Source organism: Anas acuta, chromosome 4, assembly GCF_963932015.1.
Source record: "Anas acuta chromosome 4, bAnaAcu1.1, whole genome shotgun sequence".
Classification (NCBI taxonomy): Eukaryota; Metazoa; Chordata; class Aves; order Anseriformes; family Anatidae; genus Anas; species Anas acuta.
The window spans coordinates 4,924,711-4,951,742 of NC_088982.1; the positions used below are offsets into that span (position 1 = coordinate 4,924,711).

General features: G+C 35.9%; 1 long non-coding RNA gene across 1 annotated transcript; it reads left to right on the forward strand.

Annotated features, from left to right (window-relative positions):
- LOC137855183 (uncharacterized) lies at nt 1–25,915 on the forward strand. Its single transcript, XR_011095569.1, has 4 exons — nt 1–95; nt 292–349; nt 24,840–24,890; nt 25,664–25,915. It is a non-coding gene; the product is annotated as an uncharacterized lncRNA (long non-coding RNA).
- Nucleotides 25,916–27,032: the final 1,117 nt, after the last annotated feature.

Sequence of the window (27,032 nt, forward strand, 5' to 3'; positions counted from 1 at the left end):
AGCAGATGCTTTTCAAATCCATTAAACTCTGTGCACCAAAATCTGCTTCACAACGTTGTGCCAATGGCCTGGAACTGAAAGTAAATAATTTTACTGTGAGTTATATTCTTTCTATTTCAATTGGCTGATTAGATGCACTAAACACTGAAATGCTCTCCTGGCAAAGGGCATATTCTGTTTTTGCTGTCTACTGCTATCTAACTTATCTGAATATATGCTCAAAGCTTGTATTTCATGTATGTCTGAAAAGATTAAAAAATGGTAGTAATGAATGTTTCTGCTTTCTTTTAGTCTGCCTTCTCTGACTGTTCATGCAGATGGTAAGCCTGTATTTTATCACAGTCAGAAGGTAAGTTGACCAAAGAAACTCCCCATATATTCTGCAATACAAAAGTGCAATATCTAGTGCCTTGTGTCCCTCAAAAGTACTTGTAAACTATGATTTAAACCCTCTTAACTGCCTTTTCACTGGTCTAAATATGTTTAGCTCTTGAATTCCTTCCTTGTAAGAGTTTTCCTATACAGAGGAAACTGGGACACTGTTTAGATAAGCAGTCAGATGTTCACAATGTTGTCTCAGCAAACTTTCTATTAGTCTTTGGGAAGTTGCCAGATTCCAATTTAAACTAAAGGGCACCAGACTGAACTGAGGAGGGGCAGAGAACAGAATTAAAAAGACTAATTCAGCTGCAATCACAAATGTAGGTCTGACCCAGGATTCAGCTTTGGCAGGGACCTTCAAATAGACTTTAAACGAGGCCAAGGAGAAACATTTTATTTTAACACATCCAGGTGATGAAATATCTAAACACTGGGGTTAGTTATTATATTTACTAGGTGCAGAGGAATGCTGATTTAGTAGATGTGCTATGTAATGTCTTGTATGTGATACACTATAGGCACATACGCATTAGTATTTCCTATACTGCAGTCAATTTTGCTTGCAACGAACGTTCCCTATCAACTTTCTTTTCTGTTCTTTCCCCCTCATCCCCAACCCTGTCATTCCAGGAATAAATGTTCTGTTACTTCTTAGGAAGCTAAAGCAGATTTCTTTTTTTCAGTATGTGCTTTATTTTTTTTATTATTATTTTATTTTGGCTGAAGCAAGCAGGAATGTTTCAAAATATTATATTCATCAAAATCTGCTTTCTTAGTATTTAAATTTGCAGCAAATCTACCCTTGGCATCAGACTACCTCCTAAAGGCTTAAAGACATACACAGCTGGCTATATGCAACCATAAACTCCGTGTTTTCTAACAGCAAAGATCTTGGCTAACCTCTTGTTCAGCTTCATTCCAAAGTGCCTATTAATTTAGATGATTCAGATCTGTAGCTTTCCATTCTCCTTGGAAATAATATAACTGTTTTCTAAATTGTAGCCAAACTGCTTTCATCATTACCTATGGTTCTTTTCACTAACACTATGAATTGGTGTTCCAAGAAGACATTCCCAAAAATCACAGAAAATGAACATCTGATACTGTTCTCAGTAAAGATGAGGAGAATTTGCAAAGTGGTTCCAATGCAGCAAATTAGAAGTGCTCAGAAGATCAGAAACCCTCAGTTTTGGCCTCTAATCTGATGTGTCCTTCTCTTACTTCTTTCAGCTGTTCCACAAATTGAATCTTAGCTAGTAATTATGGAATAGCTCAGTCTTTTTCTTTTTATTTGTCTCTCCTGTTTCACAAGTGGAATTGAGTGCTGCCAAATGCTGCAGAGCTGTTTGGATTAAGAGTCCTGGCATTAACAATCCTGGCAGTCCTGTTAGACGTGCTTAGTTTCCTTTCTAACCTCTTTACTCAATCCCAACTCCAAAATTTGCCAGTCCAGAAGGCTTCAAAAAATAAAAATAAAAAAATAAAAAATAATATATATAAAAAATAAAAAAGGCAAAACACTGACACTGGAATTGTTTGATTACCTAAATTTGCTACAAGACTTGTCATTCTGATTTGTCTGGTCACTTCTCTCCCAAATGTTTAACTGTTTTGCCTGTTCTTTACCTTCACCATTATCTTACATTAATCACTGAACACATGCTGTATTTCACACAGGAGGTCACGTGAAACTAATATGTCCAGGTGAGAGTTTAGCTGCTACATTTTACTCAAAAAAGACCTGTTGTTGAGATAAAAGCAGTGGCAGCCACCAGTGTCTGATATTCTCCAGTGGAAATGCTGCAGGCAAAAACAGCAAGGACTGGATGGACAAAACATAATTCCTGCAAACTTTACTATGCAAGCTAGATAACACTTGAAACTTTTTGTTTTTAGAGAGGTGCCATATGTTTCCTTACTTTAATCCATGTTTTGCTGTAATGAGACTAAGAGTGATATTGGACCAAACTTCATATAAGTGTTTGCTGAAATGAGTCCTCAGTTCTTCAATGACTTCTATTCTTTGATTTATGTCACCAGCTGAGGAAGCTAATAAATATGTAAAGGGGACTTGATTAAAAATGGCATGAGAAGCAGTAAAACCTGGAGTTACATGAATAATTTCACACCCTATACAAGATCATCAAATTTTATCAGCTGGTCTTGTATAAAATGAAAATAACACCTTTTGACAGGTCAAGTAGCAATCACAGGCTAAAGGGGTAATTTGTCCTTTTTGTTGTGTAAATACCCTTGGGAAGCAAAATGATGGGAAAAAATAGTGTATAAAACTTAAATCCAGAGTTGGAATTATCTACTCAATTATTATTGCTTACAAGTTAGAAGCCTGAGCCCAAGCTAGGAATCAGGTTCCTCCAATGGATGGTCTGTCTTATCATAACATAGATTTATTTTTTTTTTAACACATACTGGAATATGTGGTATACATATGCAGTGGCATACACAGTTTGACTCTTATTAAAAGTTAATGTTTCATTAACTTTTATTTTTTATATTTTTATAGTTTTTATATTGAAATACATAGGAATTAAATCATTAGTGCATATTAATTCAATGCAGTTTTTATTATTATTTTTCTATTTCAAACAGAAGGAAGGAAGAAATGTTGTAGAGATTGAGAACAATTAGAAACATGGAGTAACATTTTCTCTTGAGCACACATAAAGCAAGAATAGAAGCTTTGCTTTACTTTCTATGAAGTTTTCTGTTGTTGTGTTTTTTTTTTTTTTTATTATTTTATTTTATTTTAAAAAGGCTTTTTAACAAAAAGGAGAAGTAGAAATGCAGAGAGAATAAAACTCCCTGTTCAAAAAGACTTGTTGAAGTATGAAAAGGCAATTTGCTGAAAGAATTATGCTTATGAATGAAGCAGTGCATGCCAAATTTCAGTCCCAAGCAAAATGTCTGTAGCTGAGTTCTTAACTTCTGGAACAAGGGAATTGTGTGCTACATAATGCTTGTAAAACAAGCTACTAATCCCTGCACATGCTGACGTTATAAAATAAGAATGTTCAGTTCATTTCTAAATGAGAAGTAGCAAGTCCTGAACATTTGTAATTGTTTTGTTCAGTTCTAGTACTAGGAGGCCAGAAAAGGAATGAGAATGGTATTGTAATGAGACTTTGTAAACTAATACAAAAATCCAAATTCTGTCTACTTTCTGTGGCAAAGAAAGCTTGAGATTGTTATTCCTATACCTGCGTCCTGTATAGGTATGGATCCTTCACACATGCACTTGGGTGCAGCCCATATTGTCTTTTTCAGAGCACAAGGGAACCAGACTCGATCACACTTGCCAACAGTGCCCTACCAAATACAGGGAGGTGAGGTGGACACAAGGCAACCTCTTTTAGAGTTATCTTAGAGATGGATAGACATCATTAATGGCTTGCTGTAGAAGACTTCAGTTCTACAGTCTGGACAACAGCCAACATAAGCACATAATGTCATGTATGTTACTAATTATTATATAACTAATATAAATAATAACTAATTATAGTAGTTTGAGTAGTCATGCCATCTTGCTTCTTCATGAGGTCATTGAAATATTTATTGCATCAGATAGCTTCAGAGAAAATCCCAGCTATTTAGTCAAGATAGTGATGGAATATAGTATATTGCCTAGGAGTTCTACTCACTGCTTAGTATTCTTGCTCCAGGCAGAATTAGGGGGTAGGTACTCACTATATGTGCTTAGCGCCGTGTTTACACTGCTATTAACAGTACTATATTTATGAATGTATTTATGAGTACTATATTTAAGAATTGTCCTTACACTGATATTATACTAAGAAAGAGAGGAAAGAGGCCCCAGCCTCTTGAGGGCTTAATACATATCCTTTGTGGTAGTAATCTGTACCACCTGTGTCTCCTTTCAGTCCAGTGGTTATACTTATGTTAGTGTTCTGACATCTTCACATATGCTTCCAAGTGAACTCTGCTAAGCATTGACAATTAAGTTGACAGGAGTTGAACTCCTGTCAAGTAATTCCCAGAAACAAAGAAGCTGATAGCTCACTTTTTGGTGACCCACCAATTTGGTAAAATAAGTCTCCCTTACTTAGCACAGTGGATTTTAATTACAAAATCAGTGTTCATTTATCTTTAGCTGTGGAGTTGGGGTCTACTTTCTTCTTCTGGTCTGCCATGTTGTCAGAAAATCATAGAATATCTTGAAGGGACCCATAATGATCAAGTTCAACTCCTGGCTTCACACAGAAATAACAACAAATCAGCTAAGTTAAGTCCAGACATGCTGCTGTGTTCATTTTGAATCCCAAGAACACATGTAAAGGACCTCTAATTCAACATTAGATATGCTCTGAAATCTGCTGAATAAAGTGTGTGGGCACAAAGCTTGTGATTGGTGTGATCATTCTAGCAACCTAAGATGCTTATCTTTTTACCAATTTTGAAAGAACATTGTCTTTTCCAAACGTGGTGATTTCATTTATTTATTTATTTATTTATTTTTCTGCTGTGGAGAATTTAATGGCTGTTTATTTGTTTGCTTGGGTGTTTTGTTTAAGAAAACAGCTTGGAGTTAACTGCCAATTCAAGTCCTTCCGTGTATTCGTTTTGCTGGCAGCAGCTTAATAAAGAATCTTGGCTTATCTTCTCTTCACCTCCACCAAGTTATCCACAGATGAACTCAGCTTTTTCGTGGAAGTCAAGAGACTGCACATGAAATGTGGGTAAAGGGAACAGAAAACTCTGTTTGGGAGCTGTATGTGATTAATCATTGGCTGATATTCCCTCCGCTTCTTTTTAGGTTTATTGCATAAGACTCCTGACTAATCCCCCTGAAGGGCTATAATTTGTAAGAAAGTTGAAGTGAACAATGTTATTTTAAAGCAAAACAATGTAGCATAAAGGAACACAAGCCAGTAAATACACACAGGGCAGATCCTGTAGAAGTAAATAGATAAAAATTCAATTTGATGAGGTTAATTGTACTCTGAAGGGCTTTTCTTGCCTTAAAGAAAATCTGTTTCAGTTCCCTGTAGATATGGATAATGCTTAATGGAGACCTGTGGTTAACAGGTTTCTTCATGGCTATTCTTCTCAGTGGCCTAGTCATAGATGTGAAAAAATTAAGTCCTAAACTAGAATGAAAATAAAAATTCAGTACTTCTGGGGCACAAGTACTTTCCAGTACCTACCTCTCGCTTTCAACAATGGAAAAAAAAAAAAAAAGTTAGTATACCAATCACATGGTTTTGCATTCATAGCGTGTATAGCTGCTACACTACAAGGCAACTATATAACGCATGATAAATCAGATGAAAGTTTTCCACCATATATTGTAGTGGAAAAATACATTTGTTACTGAACATTTCTCATCAAGGGAAAAAAAAATAATCTTGATCACCTGCTTGCTGAAGATCCATAAATCTGTGAAGTTACAACTAGCCAAACTTTTAGCTCTCTAAAAGTAGTCGTGTTCTAGGGATGTTCCTTGGATGAAACACGCCTTGCTATAAACAACATGTAAACAGCAGGTAAGTATTCACAGTCTCTTGTGCATGATTTAGGTGTGGAAAGAAAAATACTTTGAGTAAATAGTTCAGCCACCTTTGTGAGCTCAGATAGTGCAAAGGTTTTCCATACACAATTGCTATACCTCTGTGGACATTCATAATAAACTTTGTAAACTCAAACTGATCCTTTTATAAAGACAGAGATCAGTTTCTTTGGGAATAAGGTAAATCAAAGCTATAAAGAAAACTACATGCAATATCACCTAACAAGTGGCTTTTACCTCATTGTAGAACAGGTTTATGGTCATTTGATGCTGAACAAGAAATGAAACATCACTGATGTGGGGACCTCTATTTTATTATTATTGTTTTTCACAGAAGTCTGAATAAACCAGAATATCTTTCACTCCCCATTCCCAGTCTGTGTAATATCTGTTTTCAAATAAGACATTGCACCACTGTATTGGCATTTCTGAAAGGTGAAATTGGATTTCCTGGCATGATTATTTCCTTTTCAGACATTACTGCTATTGGCTACATCCTCTCCAGAACTAATAGGAAGTAAAGGGAAATATCACTAGTCTATCACAGGACATGGATATAGACATGCACATATAGTTAATGCATGAGGCTGTTTCTGTCTTTATTAGCATTTGAAACAGAGATAACCCAGCATAAAACTCAAGCTGAGCAACTTTAGTTTGTTTGTATTTGTTTTGTTTGTTTTTTTTTTATCCTCTTTGACGTGCTTAACATTTCTTGTAGAAGGTTTTACCCTGCAACTTGCATTCAGAAGATTGGATCAGTGGTTCAAGCTTGTTGACACAGACAAAAGCCATTCATAGACTTAAAACTACACAGAGTTTGTTTTTGTTTATGAAACCTCACCATCTTGGCTGGAAGGGTGTTGTGTTTACAACCTCTTACAATCCCACCTGTTCTTTGTCTTAAATCTTTTCACGGACAGTGTTTTCAAGTATACACTACAGTTCTGCTTTAATAACTCTCACTTCAAATTTTACTAGCAACAAATACATTCCTTTGCAACCTTTATTTTAAAAGTGATGTCTTTATGTCCTGTGATTACCCAGACTACTCATTTACCTGTTCCAATTTATATTTAACCTTATTGAATGTAGGTAACTAGAACTGAATACAGTATTCTTAACAACATTTTACAAATGCCTAACACAAAAAAATATTAGTGCTTTCCTATTACTGTTGAAAGTATCTCACCTATTAGGTCTTCAGATTTTGTCACATTGAAGACTTACAGACATCCTAGGATCACCCTGTATCTAGAGTATCTTTCTTTTCTATTATTTCCAACCAAGTTGGTACCTTATAGAATAAGCTTTATCAAATAAAGTTTTTGTTTTTAATGTGTACTATTAAATTTCATCTAATTTATTCTGTATCTGAACCAGTAATTTCCCATGAGGGACTGTCTTCAAAGTCTTATGGGAACCACACCTACGTCTTTTACATCCTGATGTTATTCATGGATGTTTCTTTATTCATGTGTTTTCTTAAATAAAGCAGCAGATGCTAGTATCTCTATTGGTTCTAGTTCCTGTTAACAAGATCAGTGAACAGTTGTTTTATCTCCTTGTTAGTTGAACTGGATGCTAAATTAGGTCCTGCAGGATGGAGGGAATGAGGAAATGTTCCAAAAGACTGATTCTCACAACAAAGATAAGATGTATTTTTTTGGTGTGTGTATATATATATTCTTCAGGGACATATTTTTTTTCAGTTAAAGCAACAGAGACAAGGGATTTGACAGCCTTTTTATCTGCTGAAATTCCCTTTAAATGTATTTATTTGGAATATGGAAGGGTGTATTTTGCTGTAATTGTATATACTAGACTACCTTTCCTTTACATAGAGGTAATTTGTTTAAAAAAAAAAACAAATACCATGTATCCAAAATTTCAAAATTATTTGCATTCCTACAGTACAGAAAGAGTGGCATAATGCTTTTGAGCCTATTTAATGCCTTTGACAGAGGATGTTGGAAAAGCAGAAACAGGAGGTATGTATTCTATCTATTACAAATATCAGAACACATCCATGGGGAAATCAAATCTTAGACAAATGTATAAGAAGCAGAGCTGAGTAAATGGGAAGGATAAGAGGAAAAAGTTTTGGAAACAAATATGAATTGAAGAGCTTCCAATTATTGAAAGTAGACCTATAAGGTAAAAACCTGATAATAGTTATAAGGTCTATAATATCATACGACCAGATCTCTATGCTCTGAACTTCTTTTTCTAGCTTAAGAAGAACAAGTAATACCAATCCAAGAGCAAATCTGAACTCTTGTCTGTGTGATTAGCCTTACTTCTTTCCAATTCCAGTTAAATTGAAAAAGAAAACCAGGAGGTTATCTCCCACATATCCATTGTAGTTTGCTGCACACATTCTGTAGCAATTATAAACCAGAATGTTCCTATACCAAAGGGATTCTGTCTTGTCTAAATTAAACTGAAACAAGTACAACACAGATCAAAAGAGTTGGAAATAGCACTGAGACCATTCATATGCAGAGGACAGCTGTGTGTATAAGCAAAACAGTTTTCAGATAAGATCAGTAGCAGACTGTATTTGTTTGCTTAGCTGTTATCAATCCAAACAACTGAGATCTTGAGGAACAATAATGACTTTGACAGTTTTCGTGTAAAAGATCATGCATGAGGATAAGTGATTGGCAAAACCTGATGGAGTTGATGGAGTATTATTTCACTCTTTCTATGAAAATGGTGGTGAAGTCCTTTTTTCCCTGAAAAAAAAAAAAAAAAAAGATCTTAAAACAAAATGCAGAAGATAGAAGGGAGAGAGGATTTGCAAACAAAATGAAACGTGCAGTTTTGACATTTTGAAAGCAATGTTTTGATGTCTGAGTTCAAAATCATTTTGCATTTAGGTCTCGTAAGTTTCTGTATTAAATTACATGCTCTTTCTACAGGAAAGTTGAAACTAATTATTTTTATCTGCCTTTATGCAGAACTTTAAAACTGGAGGAATGCTTGAATTCAAAATTTCTGTACTTTGAAAATGTTACTAGTTTGTGAACTCAGTAGACAAATATCTAATATTAAAAACAAAATAAATAAATAAATAAAAACAGCACTCTAGGTTCCCCGTCTGCTCAGTGGAGAAAGAAATATCTTTAGAAGTCAACAGTTCTGTTTCTTGTATGTGCCCTGTCTAGGGTAGAACAAATCTGGCTGTTGAGATATCTATTTGATGACTTTCTATGGACAATAAATTGTTGATGTTATATGTAAGGTTGGAAAAGACCTCCTAGACCATCTGGTCCAACAATCGCCCACTAATCCATGTCCCAATATCACCCAATAAGCCATGTCCCCAAGCACCACTTCCAATCTTTTCTTTAACACTCCCAGGGCAACCTGTTCCAATGCCTGAATGCTCTTTCTGAAAATAAATTTCTACTGCTTTCCAACCTAAACCTCCCCTGGTCCAACTTGAGGCAGTTCCCTCTTGTCCTATTGCTAGTTATCTGCAAGAAGAGGACAACCCCAAGCTCCCCACAACTTCACCTGGACTTCAAACTTTGAGGGAGCTAATCTTAGATGAAATGAGTACCCTAAAGGATTAGAGAAATACTTTTATTGAATTCAAAGAGTTTTAGCTCAGAATACTGAGAAGAGAAGAAAATGATTGCAAATAAAAGTAGGGTGATGAACAAAGGCCTACCCCCAAGAAAGAAGAACAGAAAAAACAATTATGTCCTTGAATAATGGAAAGTAAAAAGCTTTGTAACTTATTCCAACTTGCATTATTCATCAGCAGCTTCTATTAAAACAGGTGAGGATGTTGGGAGTTTGTTTATTTTTTTATTGGCATTATTTCTTCAACTTATTCATATATGGGATCCAATATCCCAAATTGCAGGGATAAAAATCAGGAGGGAAAAACAAACAAAAAAACAGTTTTGCCTTAAAATACTGCGCAAAGCTTATGACCCTAAATTTTGACATTAAAGTTTCTTACTAAATTCAATTAGTAAGAATTCAGTTGTCCTGACTAGCCAAGTAAATTAGAGATAAAATATTCAAGTTTATCTCAGAGACCTGAGCTGAAGACTTTCCAGATGACCCAAAGGGTCATCTTGCACTTGCAGGTAGCACAGCTCAAAATGGTCATTACTCACAGGCATTTCTGTCATCACAAGTTGCTCTCTGCATGTTCTATACCTCTTTCTTCTATATTTCCCTGCAAACTTTCTGTATTCTCTTCCTTTTCATTTATCAAAGCACATGTACTTTATTTGCACAAAGAAGTACCTCAAAGATTTTGCTGATTTGAAAATGTTAACACTGGCTTTAAAGTTAAATTTATTTTATTAAGCACATTAGAACTAAATACAGAATCAACATGCAGGATGTCAATTTTGCTAGACTTTGTGGTTTGTGGTTTTTATTTTAAATTTTTGAGTGTGTTAGAATAAATTTATTCCTGATGTCTTATTGAACTAGCAAAGTTCTGTCTGAAAAAGACTTGATCTTGTGCACAGAAAGAAGAATTTTCTTCAATATGTTTGTATAAAGTAGCTTGCTCTTTCATGACCTTATTGCGGTTTGTTTGTTTGTTTGTTTTTAATTTTGTTTATAAAGAGGCCTTCATAGAGAGTAGGATCTTATCTGACTGTAGTCTTCCAAAATATCAGAATCATGGTCTAACCAGTCATTTAGACTCCCCTACAATCCATGAAGAAAGAGACAACTCCAGGAAGATTTTCACCCCCTTTCAAACAAATCACCCATTTGGCTGGGATAAGTGATTCACAGAAATGGCAGTCTCTTTTTCATGTTGTTATTTTTCAATTGCGCATCTTAATCTTAACCACTGAGCTTTTCTGAAGGTGAAGGTGAGGTGGCATACACCTTTGCTGAGCCTATGCGTGTGCAGGAGTTTCTGCTAGAGCTTTATTCCAAGTCCAAGCACACAGGATACCGTGCATTACATGGGTCTGCTTAAGATAGGAACGAGGGGGAGGCGACCACAGGTGTCCAAAGACAGATGTACCCTGTCTTTGCTCCTTGAGGCTTCAGATAATCCAACATCCACTAGAATTGCTGCCACTGTGGTCATCACTCATACCTAGGCATAAGTAGGAAAGGGAACAAGCTGGGATGATCGTTATGCTTCATGTTTTTCCCTGGCAGTCATTGAACTTTCTCCTTTATTCATTTTCTGTTATACATAGCGTATTTCTATTATATTTGTCTATCTTGTGCTGATTGTTTGTTAAATTAATGCATTCAGCATACTACCAATTAAAATCACTGTTTAAAAGTACTGCTATGAACCATAGTTCTTACAAGTCTATATAAATTGCATTTGCAGTTGCTAGGGAATGGTGTCTTATAAATCATCTGCAGCTTTGGATATTTTTAGTGCTTCCTGTCAATACCTGGCCATAAATCTTATGCCATTGTCATTAGCATCCCAGTTCAACTCTTTAAGGGATTTCTTTCATGGCATGGAGACAAGCTTAACATAGTGATTCATGGTTATAAAAGAGACTACTTCCCATGGCATTTTCCTATTTTCATTTTCATATGTTCACATGGAGAAAAAAAAAACAAAAAAAACAAAAAAACAATTTGCTGTTTACTTGACACTACTCTAAATTTTGCGTATTGTTTACATCTATAAATTTAAGGGAAGAGGAAATTAATACCTCAAAACAGTTCCTATGTGTTTGTGAACCTTTGTTCTCACAGCACAGCAGAGGTTACAAAAAGAGCTTGGTTTCTTTACCTAATCGACTGAGTAATCAGAAGTAAGGCTATAAAGGCAACGTAGGAACACTTAGAAATCAGAGTAGCTGTCCAGGAACAGTTTTCCTTCTATTTCATGCAGTGTCCTCTAGAGGTTGCTGCCGGGTGTTCTGGACTACTTTTTTCTCTTTATATTGCTCTTTTTATTAGTCATATCAGCACCAAGAAAGGAAACATGAACTAAATTATGTGCTAGAGATTTATTCTAATTCTCCTGACTGAAGTATTTGTTTATCTCCTACACACCCCCAGTAGATACACTAATTCAGAGTTCAGGACTAGAAAATGTTCATAATTGTGACTTTAATCCACAGGAAAACAAACATGCAAACAACGACAAAGGCTCCTCTGGGACTATTCATGTGCTTAAAGTTAAGTGCATGCTTAACATTCAGAGTGCTTCATGGCAGCAAACAGTAGGATCAGCTGCCTTGATATTAGCAAAAGCTTTGAAAGAGTCTCCTATAATAATTATTATTTCTTAATAATATTAATTAAAAATAATACTAATAAAATCTTCTTTATTCTGTTCTGTACCAAGGGAATTAATCTCCTGTATAAGAAAATTATTGCTTCTTTTTGATTCCTCTACCCACTTTAGCTTTTATAGAGCCACCTTTTTCATAAGACATATGGACAAAAAAACAGTCAAGTTGGACAGCTGAGTATCCAGAAGTTAAGGATTTTGAGAAATTTTGATATTGGAGTTAAACAAAGTTATAACAACCCCAAATATCCTAACATTATAGTACCTAAGTTGTTGTCTTCTATTTTAATTTACGCTCAGACAACATGCCATCATTTCAAGTTCAGTTTTCCAAGGAAAAAAGGCTGGCAATCTGTCCACGTGTAAACTTAAATCTATTCCCCAATTTCCAATAAATCTTTATTATTATTATTATTATTTTTATTTATTTATTTACTTTTTGCGTGTGTGTGAGCTACTGGTTGTTTTGAGGAAGTTTATGTGAAAATTGAGTTAACTCCTCTGTTGAGGAAAAGCAAATAGATAAAAAGTCTCACCTGTTATATTTGGCTAGCCACTTTGTGAGTTCATAATTCTACCTTACACATATGGCTTCCTTCACAATTGTTTCTCTACAAGTTGGCCAAAGGAACACTGCAGTGTAGGGGAAAGCTCAAGGAAGAGCTGAAGGCAAATGTAGAGGTCCTGGGAATGAGGTGAGTTTGATAAGGAGATGAAATTGAGGTAGGGTCTCTGTGGATATATAAATAAAAAGAAAATCAAGCTTCATCCGTTCTATGTTTCATGGAGCAACTGCTTCTAAAAAAGGAATTTGAAGTCTTCTCACATCCTGACCCTCAAGTCTCACCACCAAAACTTCTGGGCTTCACTATATAATTTTAACCACTTTCTGCTTTGCTTCATCAGATTGCTGGCAGCTTTAGCCCTCTCATCAGCTAATTTTCCCTACACCCATACATCTTAAAAATCAAATCAAATTTCATCCTCCCTTTTCCAGGCCACTAACTGGGAATGCAAGCAAAAATCTACTTCATCTAAACTGTAGGACCTATATTAAATCAGGTGAAAGCTTCTAATATCTTCTTGGGAGAGTAACTTTGAAGCCAAGAAGAACTGAAGCATGCTTAGAGTAGACACAGTCTCTGTTAGGCACTGGAAGTCTTTATTAAAGATATGTGATTTTTTATTTTAGATCTGTAATTTTGTCAAATTGTTGTGAGTTTGGCAAGAGGCACAATGTCACATTCAAAATTATGCCATTGACAGAGCTTTTCAAGGGATAGTTATAAAACATAGAAAAAGTGATATCTCTCTTTCTGTGATCCAGTGATTCTGGTCTCCAATATTATCATGCCGTGTTTGCAGATGCTTTCCATACAAAGCCTGAGATAGAAAATTTCAGCTTCAGTGGCTAAAGTTGAATAGTATTGTAAATATTTGAAAGCATAATTTTATAATAGAAAGTTCCAGGTAACCTTATAAACACATGATATTAAATAGAAAAGGAGAATACTGTGATAAAATGAAAAGCTGTCTCATGATGCTTATGCAATAGAAGCAATTCAGGTACCTAGAAATAGGAGTCTATCAGCATCTGAGATGTTCTGGGATTTTTGGGATGTGTCTCAGAAAGAAGTCTTACAGGAAGTCTCTAGGCTTGTCAAATGGCAAGTGGATGCCAGGCTGACCACCTTTACACATCTTAATTCACTTTAGACATCTTTTGTTTTGGTAAGTGAATCGATCTTAATATTTGCAGTGCAGCTTGCATGAATTAAGATTTATGGTTTCTCATTTTTAAGTGAGTTCAACTATTTAATACAAAACAGACAACAAGAGCAGGACTTACTGATCTTCACATGGGTTCTTGGAAATTATGGGTGTTTCTGAGGCTTGTCAATGAAGAGGAATATGGGTATTTCTAACAGGATAAATTCCACCACACATATAATATCATGTTTTGTTGTTGTTGTTTTGTTTTGTGTGTGTGTATGTCTTAGCGTACATAGTTCACTTTATAAGGAAGAAGCTTGGAGTGGAGAAAACACTCCACTGTATGTTCCTGGTCCTCAAGGTATATCCTTGGGACAGCTGTTGACAGGCATCTCATTTCCATGTACTGCTCAACCAGTAAAGGAGAATAGGAACCTGTCAAATGGATTTTCACCTTCAACTAAAATCTAACATATCAACGACTATTTTCTCTCCACACCAGTACTGAGGACTTTATGAGTTCCAGAATGGTCTTAAAAGTTCCCCACTCATTTGCGTGAAACATCTCTTTTTGTAGAATTGCAAATATTCCTAGTTCAGTATGTGAACGATGTAGTCATTCCAATATTCCAATCAATAAACAATTCCAGTAACAGTAAAAGCTAACTGCAGCAGCAACAGTGCTACTGGATCATTAAGCTACTCACTAAATAAATTTATCTCTTTCTTTTCTTTTCTTTCCTTTTTTTTTTTTTTTTTTTCCAATATTTGCCCTCAAAGTTTCCTGGAATTACTTATTTATTTATTTTTAATTTGTGCTATATGTTTCCATTGTTATATATGAGCTCTCAGCCATTAAACAGACATGTAGTTAGCACAGTAACACATTCCAGAATTTACTGCCAACTTGATAACATTTTTAATTTAGTGAAGCAACACTGTAATGCAACAGTGTCCCTAAAGAAAAATCAGTGCCATTATTGTTCTGGTGTTAAATTCCTCTAATGAAATCAATTTCAATTTATGCTGCTTTTGTTATAATATATAACTTGTTTTAAAGTCTAAATGTCCTAGCTGTCTGCTATAATGATGTTCTAAGTTTCTGCTCACAAACACGATCATCACTGACAGAATTCATAACTGAATGGAGCCTATCATCAGAAGGCTCTGGTGTGAAAATATTTGGGAGGAGGTGATAGCTATTATTTTGAGGGGGTAATAATTATTATTTTGAGAGTAACTAGAGCTTTTGATAATTAAAAAAAAAAAGAAAAAAGAAAAAACATATTATGAGTCTAGGTATGATTATGAATTAAAGACACACTGATGTCAGAGGAATTACAGAGAGGATTGCTGGGCCTCTTGTATTTTATTTACATACAGATGCCATTCACCTTACATGAACTGCTTCATCTGTTTTTGGTTGGGAGGCAAGATTTAATCCAATAAGGAGCACTTGCTGAAATATATTCTGAGAGGCAGCACAGCATAAATGGAATAGCACTTTAAATTATGTTACAAATTACTTCAATTATATCATGTTGAATTATGATGAGCTGGAACAAAACAATAGTCTGGTTATCCATATGGAAGATGGAGTTTGCTTTTCTGTTACTTGTTTAGTTTATTTATTTTTTTATTAGTATTATTTTATTTTTTTATTCCAATAAGTTTTCCTTGCCAGCCAGCATCCTGACTTTATTAATACATTGATGGCCTCTGCACAAAAGTGAGTTCAGGCCAGATAAGAGCAGAATTATCTTCTCCTACCCAGTAAATCTGTAGCCAACAAAAGGGGAAAGCATCAACTAAATTGTCACCAAACTTCAAACACGAACTCAACAAGTAAATGTGCATATGCATATTTAGAAGCCTTTTTTTTTTTTTTTGGGGGGGGGGGGTGGGAGGGTCAAATCAGTCTCAAACTATCTGCAAATTCCTGGAATATTATTTTTTTATTGTTTCTGTACAGTAAAGAAGGTTTGCTTCCAGGTGGACTCAAGTCTGAATTCTTTTTTCTCCCTTAAAGTAATCAGCTACATATGTCTTGTGAGGGTTCCCACGGTTCCCACACCAGGACATCTTGTGTGATGAATTTCTCAAGAAATAGAGAACTGCTTACTTTTCTCTCCTGACCTTAACTTCTAATGTCATTTTTAGTCAATTTAACTGCAGGAAAATCATTATTTGATGCAATTAAAAAACAAAACAAAACAAACAGAAAAAAAAAAAAAAAAAAAAAAAAAAAAAAAAAAAAAAAACACCTATTTCACTTGTGCAAATTCCCTTAATTTTTGTCTTCCTCCACATCTTTTATTGAATCTTTTCTCCTGGACTGACCAATTTGAGATCCTGGGAGCTTGTGCTCATCCCTTTGTCTTCCACACACATTATTCACAGTGTTTTGGGAACCAGAAAACATTCTACCCACTTTATATCTTCCCAAGTCAGTGCAAAGGTGCACTGAAGAGACAGAGAACAGACTGCAGTTCTTGTAAGACAACAAGAGGAAACAGAAATGTCTGAGCTTCTGGGTCTTAATAGGTGCTCCTTTCTTCTGATGAAAATGATGTTAGTAGCACAACATTTGAGAGAATATTCTCTGCCTCTCCTCTTGATTGCTTTTCTCACCGTGGCGGTGAAGCGGCTATAGTAGCTGATCAGGCAGGGCTTTCCCCAGATATTACTGAAATTTTTGATAAGACTGGAGTAGTAAATGCCTAGACCAGATTCATCCCTGACTACACACCCCTGAATACACAGAGGTAAAAGACTGCACTGGGCAGATTTAAAGACACATTGAGATCCAACCAAAGGAAATCTCACCAAATACAGCCAGAAGAGAACCCAAAGAAATCAGTAAGGAAGGCTATCTTAAATAAACCAGTCTTATAAAGTGGAAATATTTTAATTTCTGATTTAATATATGATTTAATTTTGAGTTTGTAGTAAAAATTCCATGCATAATTCTTTTGCCTTGCCAGAATGGAAGCTGCAGAATAATTCCTTTATGAAAATGAGAATTATAAATATCATTGCAGCTTAGAACATCTTATTACTAATGCCTGAAAAATTTTATTATTCATAATATTTAACTGTTTTTTTTTTTTTTTCTTTTTCTGGATTATTACATATCCAATTATAAAAAAATATATTATTAATTGCTGATTAATACAACAAAAATACTGAAAATAATGTGTTTTTTTTTTCATGTAATGTCCATTTATCATTAATTAGCTATTTCAAATTCTGTGTATATTTTTACTAGTGCTTTTAACTCATATATATACACAGTCTTGAAATATCAAAAGAGAATGTCTTTGAAAGGGATAGACAGGCATTTAGGAGTAGATAATTTAGTCTTTTGGCGTAGTACTGCTCTTTAGGGGATGCATCTTTCTGTGGATACTGACCAAAACATGTTTCATGATTAGACATTAATTTTGTTTTCTCAGTCACTAGGTTCTGGGAAAAAGAAATCTGAGATTTGTTTTCTTTGACTTAATGGGTCTTTAGTTTGCTGAAAATATGTTATAGAAACCCAAATAACAAAACAAATCAGAATACAGGCCAAGGAGAACTTAGCAATCATCAAGAACAGTATGTAGTTTTCTCTGGAGTAAATCTTATTTTTTGGGTTCTTGTGTATTTTAAAGAGAAAAGAAAAAAAAATGCATGAAGTAAACTGTCCCAAATGTTTATTACTGTAAGAATGAAAAAGCATTCCATAATGTTGGCTGTTTAATTTGTTGCTTTCTTAACCCACACTTAGCCTTTGACTTGATGCTCCAGGACACAGTGACCTTTATTAAACATCCTCGGGAAAGATCCAGTGATGCTAATGTTGGTTTACAAGCTGAGCTAATCTAACTTAGATGTATTTGTGTATCTTCTAATATTGATTATGGTAGTTGGTAAGAAGGTCTCATAATTATTCTCTAGAATTCACTTTATTCTCTAGAATACAACTAGTGTTTTGCTTATGTCTCTTTTTACAGGGAGTTACCGTTAGTGGCAGTTTCACAGATCTTGATTAAAGTAGACCACTGCACATGATGTTTGTTTAATATTACTTCTGAAAAGTCGTGTTCAATATTTGTGTTTTCCTGATCGTTGTCGTGGTTTCATCCTAATAGACAGCTAAGCTGCACCATGCTGCTCTCTTACTCTCCCTTTTCAAAAGAACTAGGGGAGAAAATAGGATAAAAAAAAAGATTTATGGGTTGAGATAAGGTCAAGATCACTCAACAATTATGGCACAGTGGACTCAACATAGGGAGATTAATATAATTTATTGCCTATCACTAGCAGATTAGAGCAGTGTAAAACTAAAAGCAAACTAAAAACACCTTCCTCCTACCCAATCTCTTCTCCCTCCTCCCTCTGAGCGGTGCAGGGGAAGGGGGGAATGAGGGCAGTGATCAGTCCCTGAATCTTCGCCTCCGCCACTCCATCACAGTCCCTCTCTGCCCCTGCTCCATGCAGGGTCCTTCCCGAACTGAGCCTGCAGGGGCTGCCCACAGGCAGCAGCTCTTCAAGAACTGCTCCTACATGGCTCCGTACCATGGGATTCCTCCCCCAGGAGCAAACTGCTCCAGCACGGGTCCCCCACGGGCAGCAGCTCCCCCCAGACCCCCTGCTCCTGCGTGGGCTCCTCTCCACGGGCTGCAGCTCCGGCCCGGGACTTGCTCCTGCGGGGGCTCTCCATGGGCCGCAGCTTCCTCCAGGCCACATCCACCTGCTCCACCAGGGGCTCCTCCATGGGCTGCAGTGTGGAGATCTGCTCCATATGGGACCCATGGGCTGCAGGGGGACAGCCTGCTCCACCAGGAGCTCTCCGCAGGCTGCAGGAGAACTGCTGCTGTGTGCCTGGAGCCCCTCCTGCCCTCCTGCTGCACTCGCCTTGGGGACTGCAGGGCTGCTTCTCTGATATTTTGTCACCCCTCTCCTATCTTCTGCTCTGCAGTTGTACTTCACCTTTCTTAAATATGCTCACAGAGGTGCTCATTGGCTCAAGCCTTGGCTGTTGTTGGGTCCCTTTTGGAGCTGGCTGGAGCTGTCTCTGATCTGAGATGGGGCAGCTTCTAGTAATCTCTTACAGAAGCTGACCCTACAGCCACCCAGCTACCAAAACCTTGCCATATAAAGTGCAATACAATGGAGAAATTAAGAGAATGTTTAACATTGAGGACAAGCTTGTTCTTTCTGTTTCAAGTATTATTTTTCTTTTCATTATATCCTATTTTATTTTCCAAATCCACTTTTTAGGTTTATAGTTTAATATGTGGAGTATATGTTTTACTAAACTTGACAGAATATTAGATTATATTACTAAGATCTTTTTAGCTTTGTAGAAGTAGAAAAACATGCCTGAGGAAATGGGTCTAGTTTTCTATACCCACATGCAACTTGAAAAGGCAAAAGTATGATTTTCAAAAGCATAACAACCCACTGCATCTAGACAGGCTGAAACATTCAACTGAAGGTGCTATTAATGAGACCCTCAAGAAAATACATTTCAAATTATGATGGATGGCCACTCAATGCAGTCCAAGTATATATTTTGACATTGGCATGAATTATGAAATCTCTTAAATTGCTAATTGCATAATTTTTGAAATGTTTCACCCTACAATGTTGACTTAGCTACTTGGTCTTCCAGTAAAAAATACCATTTCTTCTATTACAAAGCTATTGCAAAAAAAAAAAAAACAAAAAAACAAAACAAACAAACAAACAAAAAATCAGCCTATTTTTACTAAATATTTTTTTTACTAAATAATTTTTCATCCTCTGATAGCACACAGATTTCTAACAACATTATAGTGTCAAAAATACAAACATATCATTTTTTTCTTGCTCTTTTTGTCTGCTTTTAATCGATCACTGATCTCACTTCTTTTCATACCCCATTCCAGTACAAACTGGCAAATTACATTGTCAGCTCAGTAAGCAAACCTACATAAATCATAGGCTTCTATGGATTTCAGCTGTCTAATCCCATGTCTCTCAAGACTTCACCTCTGGTCCTAGCGTGTAACAAGCATTGCATTAGTCTAGAATGCGAAGACATAATCCCCTGAGTGATCTGATAGTGTATGATGTAATATATTTAGTCCAGAAATGCACTAAATAGGGAGTTTCTTAATAGATTTTCTCAGTTTATATTCCCATTGCTTTCCCAGATATGCTCAATAAAACCTATACCTTCCAACTAATTCAGGTCAAAACCTGACCTGAATATTCTGACCTATGGATACGTCCCTGTTCCTAGAAATCCACTGCAAGAGCAACAGTCTCAAAGGTACCTCCTGCCCCATCTCTCTATCTCCTTGTTGTCCTTAGGGGCAGTCTAAGTGACGTGAGCTTATCCCACATCAATGTGTGTGCTTTTATCAAATCAAAAAAAATAAATAAAAAAAAATAGATGCAATAAGATGTGTGGTGGAAAAAAACACTTGGTTTTGTTATCATTGGTACTGCCTTCTTAGCCATTATATGTTGGGTCTGAATAACTCCATTAGGTATTTCTTACCAAAACTGATTTTTACCAAGCACTACTGTCAACTGAGCAGTGAAGCCAGTCAGCAGATTCAGAACCAACAATTAATACTGAGAGAGTTAAAACAGAGTCTCCCTGCTTATTGTACTCGGGAAATTCCAGGAAATAAGTATAATTTCTCGTTTCAAGCCCAGTTAGTAACTAATAAGTACAAGAACATCAGAGTTATTCCTACTCTGTAAATCCAGAATGAACCCATGAGGGTTCGTGACTGAGAGACCCTGGAGTGGAAGATTTGTTTTCTGCAAGTGTCTACTGGCATATTTATGAGTGGAAAAAGTTGTAGGATCGATTACCTGGAAAATAAAACCTCAAAACCAGGGAATATTATAAAGAGATGTAAAGCTTTCAGGGCTGGTATTGAAACTATCAGAGATGACATTATGTCAAGGGCACTAGCTCACCTCTGGAACTCATTTTTTCATTAGTGGTCTCTTAGAAAATAATGTTTTCATATTTTTGCAATAATTATGCTTAAAATATGCTGATATTATGAATTATATATCAACTCACATTTCATTACTCTATTGTGCTCCCCCATACACCTGAGCTCAAGCTGAATGTACATACTACATACTGTAGGTCTTTTGAGCAGATACCATATTGCTATCTAGTTTACTAGGGTGCAGAAAGGGATGAGTCCCATATAAATTCTGATATAAAAGGTAAACATACAAAACTGAATGAATACTGGCACTTTTGTAAGAACGTTTAAAAAATTTCAACAGGCCATGAGACAGAGACACTGATGAGAACAACTGCAGAATGCCATTCATTCTACAGAATCTAGACTTGGCATATTTAGAAATAAAAAACAATTGTCAAACACAACAACATAACCACAGCTTGCTTTTTTTTTTTTTTTTCTTCTTTCCTTTTTTTTTCCTTCTCCTTCCTGCTAGGCATCAAAAGTAAAACTTATTTTAAATGTTAAATGCTTCAGATGTATTGTGACAAATACAGAACAACCTTCAAAATAAATGAATTATTCTAAAGGTCAGATATGTCTTAAAATATCCAAAGAATAAAAAAGCTATAAGCATATAAAGAAATAAAAGAAAAAGAAGAAAGAGAAGAAAGACAAATCAGATGTGAAATAGTAAAGCTACAAATAAATTATAGAAAATTCATATTTTAAATGCAATTGCTACAAGGACTTCCCTCACCTGTCTGTGCTTTTTTTATGATTTCAGAAATAGCCATTTGTGTTGTTCTATTGTGAATTTCTTCTGAATGTGCATATTAAATTATACATATTTTTATCTAAGTCTTTCACCAGGACTTAGGACTTAAATTGTTTAATTTTACAGTTTCAATTTGCTTGTTTTACTTTCATGGTGTCTTCTTCCTTTACTTAAACAAGAAGAGTTTTTAAACAGCTATCAGACACAATTTTGTAATTTTAATCTTCTGTCCTGCCCCCCCCTCCAAAAATAAAATAAAATAAAATAAAAAAATCTCCTAGTAGCACAATGTATATCACATTTAATAATCAGGATAATTATTTTTGATGTAAATCAATGCAGCCAAGAGTAGAATTTGATAGAAAATCCAAGCAGAATATTCAGGATTCATGAGGTGGTAGACTTAATTTCCAGGAAACAGAGTTAAGAGCAATACAGAATATAGAAGAAAGATGGTAAGCTATTTTACTACTAGATCACTATTATTCTCCGTGAAGGGGGAAAAAAAAAAAAGGAAAATTCAGTACAAAAAAAAGTGACATATCATAGCCTTGTCCTCACTAGGTAGAAAGAAGTCTAAAATCATTGACATCATGGTATTCCTCAGTTTTGCTTGAATTTTTCTTATTTACACAAGATTAAGATCTGACCCTCTATTCCACAAACTGCAAAGAATACATGTAGTCAGACGTAAGTGGATTAGAATCACTTTACTGAATGAAAAGTGGTCGTTAATTGGATAACGGAAAGAGATGGCAAAAACAAGCAGGCCTGGCATTTCAAAAGGTTGGAGATGGTAGCTCAGGATCAATGAATTTATAAAGTATATGACGATTTGGGTGAATTCCAAACTGTGAGATGAGCTCAGCGATTACATAAAAATCAGCTGGTGGGTGGCTCATAAGACATCAGTTAACTGTGACACTGAATGAAAAAGAATTTCAAAGAAACTATTATCCATTACATATTTTGTACATATATTTCTTTCATTTGCTGTTTCATTTTTAATTTTTAAGCAAAAGCTTGTGTGTTAGCGTAAATAGCATAAGGAATTTTGTCAGTAGATAAAAGTTTGCAAAGTGTTTTTTCCTGATTATGCCTTGGGGACAGCTAAAATCTCCAGGATTATTATTCACTATAATTAGATGTACATCAGTAGATCAGCATTTCCCAGACTTTTTCCACTACTTCTAGGTGGTTTCTTGTGTCTTTTGACAAGGAGTATGAGGCTGTGACAAGGAGTAACAACAGCTATAAGGTTTCCTGGTTTCCTATCCAAGGCAAAAGGAACATCTTGGCTTCTCCCAGGGCAGTGGAAGGAGAAGGCTTGGAGGTGAGGAAAAGAGAGGAAACAAGGTGGATTGGATTGGAAAGGTGTAAATGTGAAAATACAGTGAAAACTGGATAAAAGGAGCCAGCTGGATATAGACCTATTGCTGGTGACACCTGCCTAATGAAGCTTTGCACCCAATTACGACTTATTATTAATATCCATTTCAAAGTATTGTCCTAGGAGAGGGACTTGTGTGTGTGTGCGTATATGTGTGTGTGTGTGTGTGTGTGTGTATCTATATATGTATTTATGTATGTATGAGGAAATCTAAATGGCACCAGCTGGAGAAGGGACCTTGGTCACAGTTGACCACAGATCTAAGAGGCTGCCAACAGGAGACAACTGGTGTGCATATGTTTCCCTGTGTAACTTCAATCCTATGTGTTTATATATGTGTAATTCTTTAGTAAACACAACTAGAGAAGCTGTCATGTAGGCTAAAGGGGTCTGGGAGCCAGCTGCTGGGGAGACCACAAATTCAAGAGCTAGCTACTTCAAAGACCAGATCCCAAAGGCCCATGTGTCTGCATGTGTGTAAATCTGAGTACCTGTAGCTGAAGTGGGGTTGTGGGATACAGGATGCCAGAATCAGGGTGACCTGGGATATGGAGGTCAGCTACAGGCTAGGCTGGGTGTTTGAGGCAGTTACTAGAGGGATGCATATTGTGTGTTGATTTATATACGTATATCTGTATCTATACCTATGTGTATATACACACATATGTATATTCCACCAATAGATTTCCATCCTGGTCAGACATTGAGCAGGGACAGGATCAAGCCATTGGTTCCATTCATGTTTGCATGTATGCTGTATTTTCTGTCTGTACTACTGTGTGGTCAGCAGTGTATATGTATATTTTGGGCAGGCATATGTGTGCCTATTGGGAATCCATGTGCAGCTGTCCTGTGGGCTGGGCATGGGGACACAGAGCTGCAGCAGCTTCACTTCTACTGGACTAGTAGGTAGATTTGGCAGCCTCCAACATCTAGCACAAAATGTTTTATCAAATTTCCCTAACTGATGGTAAAATCATGTAGATGTTTTAGCCAGCAAGCACATGTTCACTTAGAGCCTGTGTTATCTTCACTAGAGGTCATTAACCAAATATATAGCACAGTACTACCGTATAATGAAGTTTCATCAAAATCTGAATGTTTCACAGCAGCCAGTCAATGGAATATCTCTGATGGGGGGGAGGGGGGGGGGGAAGAAGGGAAAGAAGTTTAAACATTCTGTTTTAACATTGTCAAAACATTTGGCAGTTCTGTTGTGAGTCCTATCAAGTTGGCTTCTATATCTTGTTCAGAAGTTATCTTAATATGACATTTCAACATAATAACGTGTTTCAGCATATGCTATCTAACACTGTGTTACTAAAAGCACTGAAGCACAATTTAATGTCTCAAATAGAGTGAAGTATTTTGTATAGGAGAAAAGTTTGTAATGGTTCCCAATTACCCTTTTCAAACTTATGTCTTGGAGGAAAAATGGCTTATTCTTACATACCATAAGATTTAGAGAATGCCCATCCTAGACTGAATCAAACATCATTCAAGCTTAATATTCTCTTAGGGCCACTGGCCATAAACAAATACTTTTAAAAGATTGAGATGACTACCCGGGAGTATCTAATTTCTCTGCTTATTTAGTAACTCTTGATTAACAGTTCCTCCATTGTGTAGTGTTCCCAATCCTAGAACAAACAGGAAAAGCTGAACTTCCAGAGAACAGATAATGATTAATTTCATAATACTTTGAGGATCACAATGTCTCTGATACTTAGCTCTTTTACCAAACTGAACAGATCGCTGACATCAATTCCACATTTCTTTCCTTTTCTTGAACTTGTTCCATTACCTAGGATAAGTTCTTGAATGCCTGGGACATTTCAAGGGCGTGCCTATGATACTGTGTAAGTACCTTTTATTCTTTATACATTACATTGAACTGTGAGATATGCATTCCATATATTAGTATGAGATGCAAAGTATTTAAGGGCCTCTTTATGTCATGAGCAAATTCAGTGGCAAATAAGGGAACCTAGCCTTGCATTTTCAAATCTGAGAATACTGACTGACAAAATATAAAAAACTTATTTACACAAGGCAGTCTCAACTCCGTATCATTGCAGGAAGATGGACTTTGGCAGTCATCAGGGTGGCTTTTAACCCAAATGACTCTTTATCTCTGTTAAAGCCAAGCAATACTTTCTTCGATTAGCCAAAACAAAAAGAAACTGAAACCAGAAAGAAACAAAATGGAAAAGTCTGTTTGTTTATTTATTTATTTATTCTCTCTGGGGAATATAATAGGATCTGGAATGGATTCTCCACTATCTTATTCAGAAATGCTTTGAAATATTTAAAACCTATTTGGCTCATTCTGCCATGGAGTCAGGAAATTCATCAGGCTATAAAGGTATTTGTGGTCTGCAGGGAATTGTGCAAAATGGATAGCCACTGTTACCTATGAATAACTTATTTGTCACATTTGAGTCATAACATTTCACAGCCTAATAAGGATAAATGTACAGTTTTATATGTTTAATTTACATATGTAAAACTGAACAGAGTGCTTCTGTGCGTATCATAGCAGTGTAAATAGCAGTAGATTCATGATAACAGCATTAGCTACAATAGATTCATGAATTACTGTGTAATACATCCCTTTACAATTTCCACACAGCCCATATTTCTTCTCCCTCTGCTGCATGCTGTATCTGGGAAGCTGGAGACTAAATATAGTATTCAGTATGCCTTGAACTGGAATGGATGGATAGACTGACGATGGCTTTTAAAATTATGTATCTACCATGGCATGAATATTCATGTTTGTCTCAAAGAAAATGTGTCCTTGGTTATTCCAAGTTTTGTTAATCTTGGGTCACTGTGTTGGAAGGAAAGGAATGCTTGTAGTATCAGAAATAAAGCAAGGGGAAGCTTAACACTCTCTTCTGTTCATAAGTGATTTTTTTATTTTATATATATATATATATATATTCTTTTTTTAATCACTCTACTATCCACTGGAGGCAGAGGTAGGACTGGTATTACCTTCTTCCTGCAGCCAGGAAGGAGCTCAGGCAAGAGATGGATGCTGTGTTGTCTGCTCTAAGGTTCATTTCTTTTTTTGGTCCAGTTTTTGCAAGAGGTCGAGGAATGAAACTTGAAATTGCTTTTCCCAGATGAGTTCTCTAACCACTAGGCTAGGAAGGTAGAAGCTTTATTCATTCTTAGTTCTTTTAAAATATATGTATTAAAGTCTAAAATAAAGAATGGATACTAGACTCAGGAACCGGATAGTGAATAAATTGGTATTTATGCCTTTCTTCAGTATTTCTCACTGGTTATATTCAAGACATTCTTCATGTTTCTGTTCATCTTTTTTCTTTTTTTTTCTTTCTTACTTTCTTTTTTTTTTTTTTTTTTCTTCTTTCCCTGCATCTTTGTTCTCTGTCTGTATTATATTGGTGACATGTGCTATCATATTTTGGATCATATTCTGATTGTTTCCTGCTTAAGGTTGAAAGTCTGACTCTCTCCTGCTGTTATATATCTTTTATATATAATGAATATGACAATACATATGTATTTAACTTCAATTGTCAAGCACCCACATTGCAGACAGCCTCATAGCACAGCATCAACATTTTTCAAGGCTCACAACACTGCCTAGGAGGGAGCATGGGAAAGCTGGGAATTTAGTGGAAACTTGTGCATGTTTATTCAACACGCTCTGAGAGGTATACTTTCCTCAGAAATCATACCTTGGATTTAACATATTTAGGGAATAAAATTAATTCAGAATTTTCAGTTAAAATGTGTCTACGTTTCATAAAAAAAAGAAGAAGAAGAAAAAAAGTTCTGATCTGTGTCAGATTTTGGTTAACTTTTGGTTAACTGCTGTTGAGAACCAGGAAGGTTTTCAGTCTGTCTTTCTGAAAAGCTATTTGGGAAACAAGAAAGACAGAGGCCATTGTTTTCAAGAAGCTTTTGCATGTGCTTCCTTCTGCTTAGGACTTCCAGTTGTGCAGGTCAGCTGTCTCCTCATATGG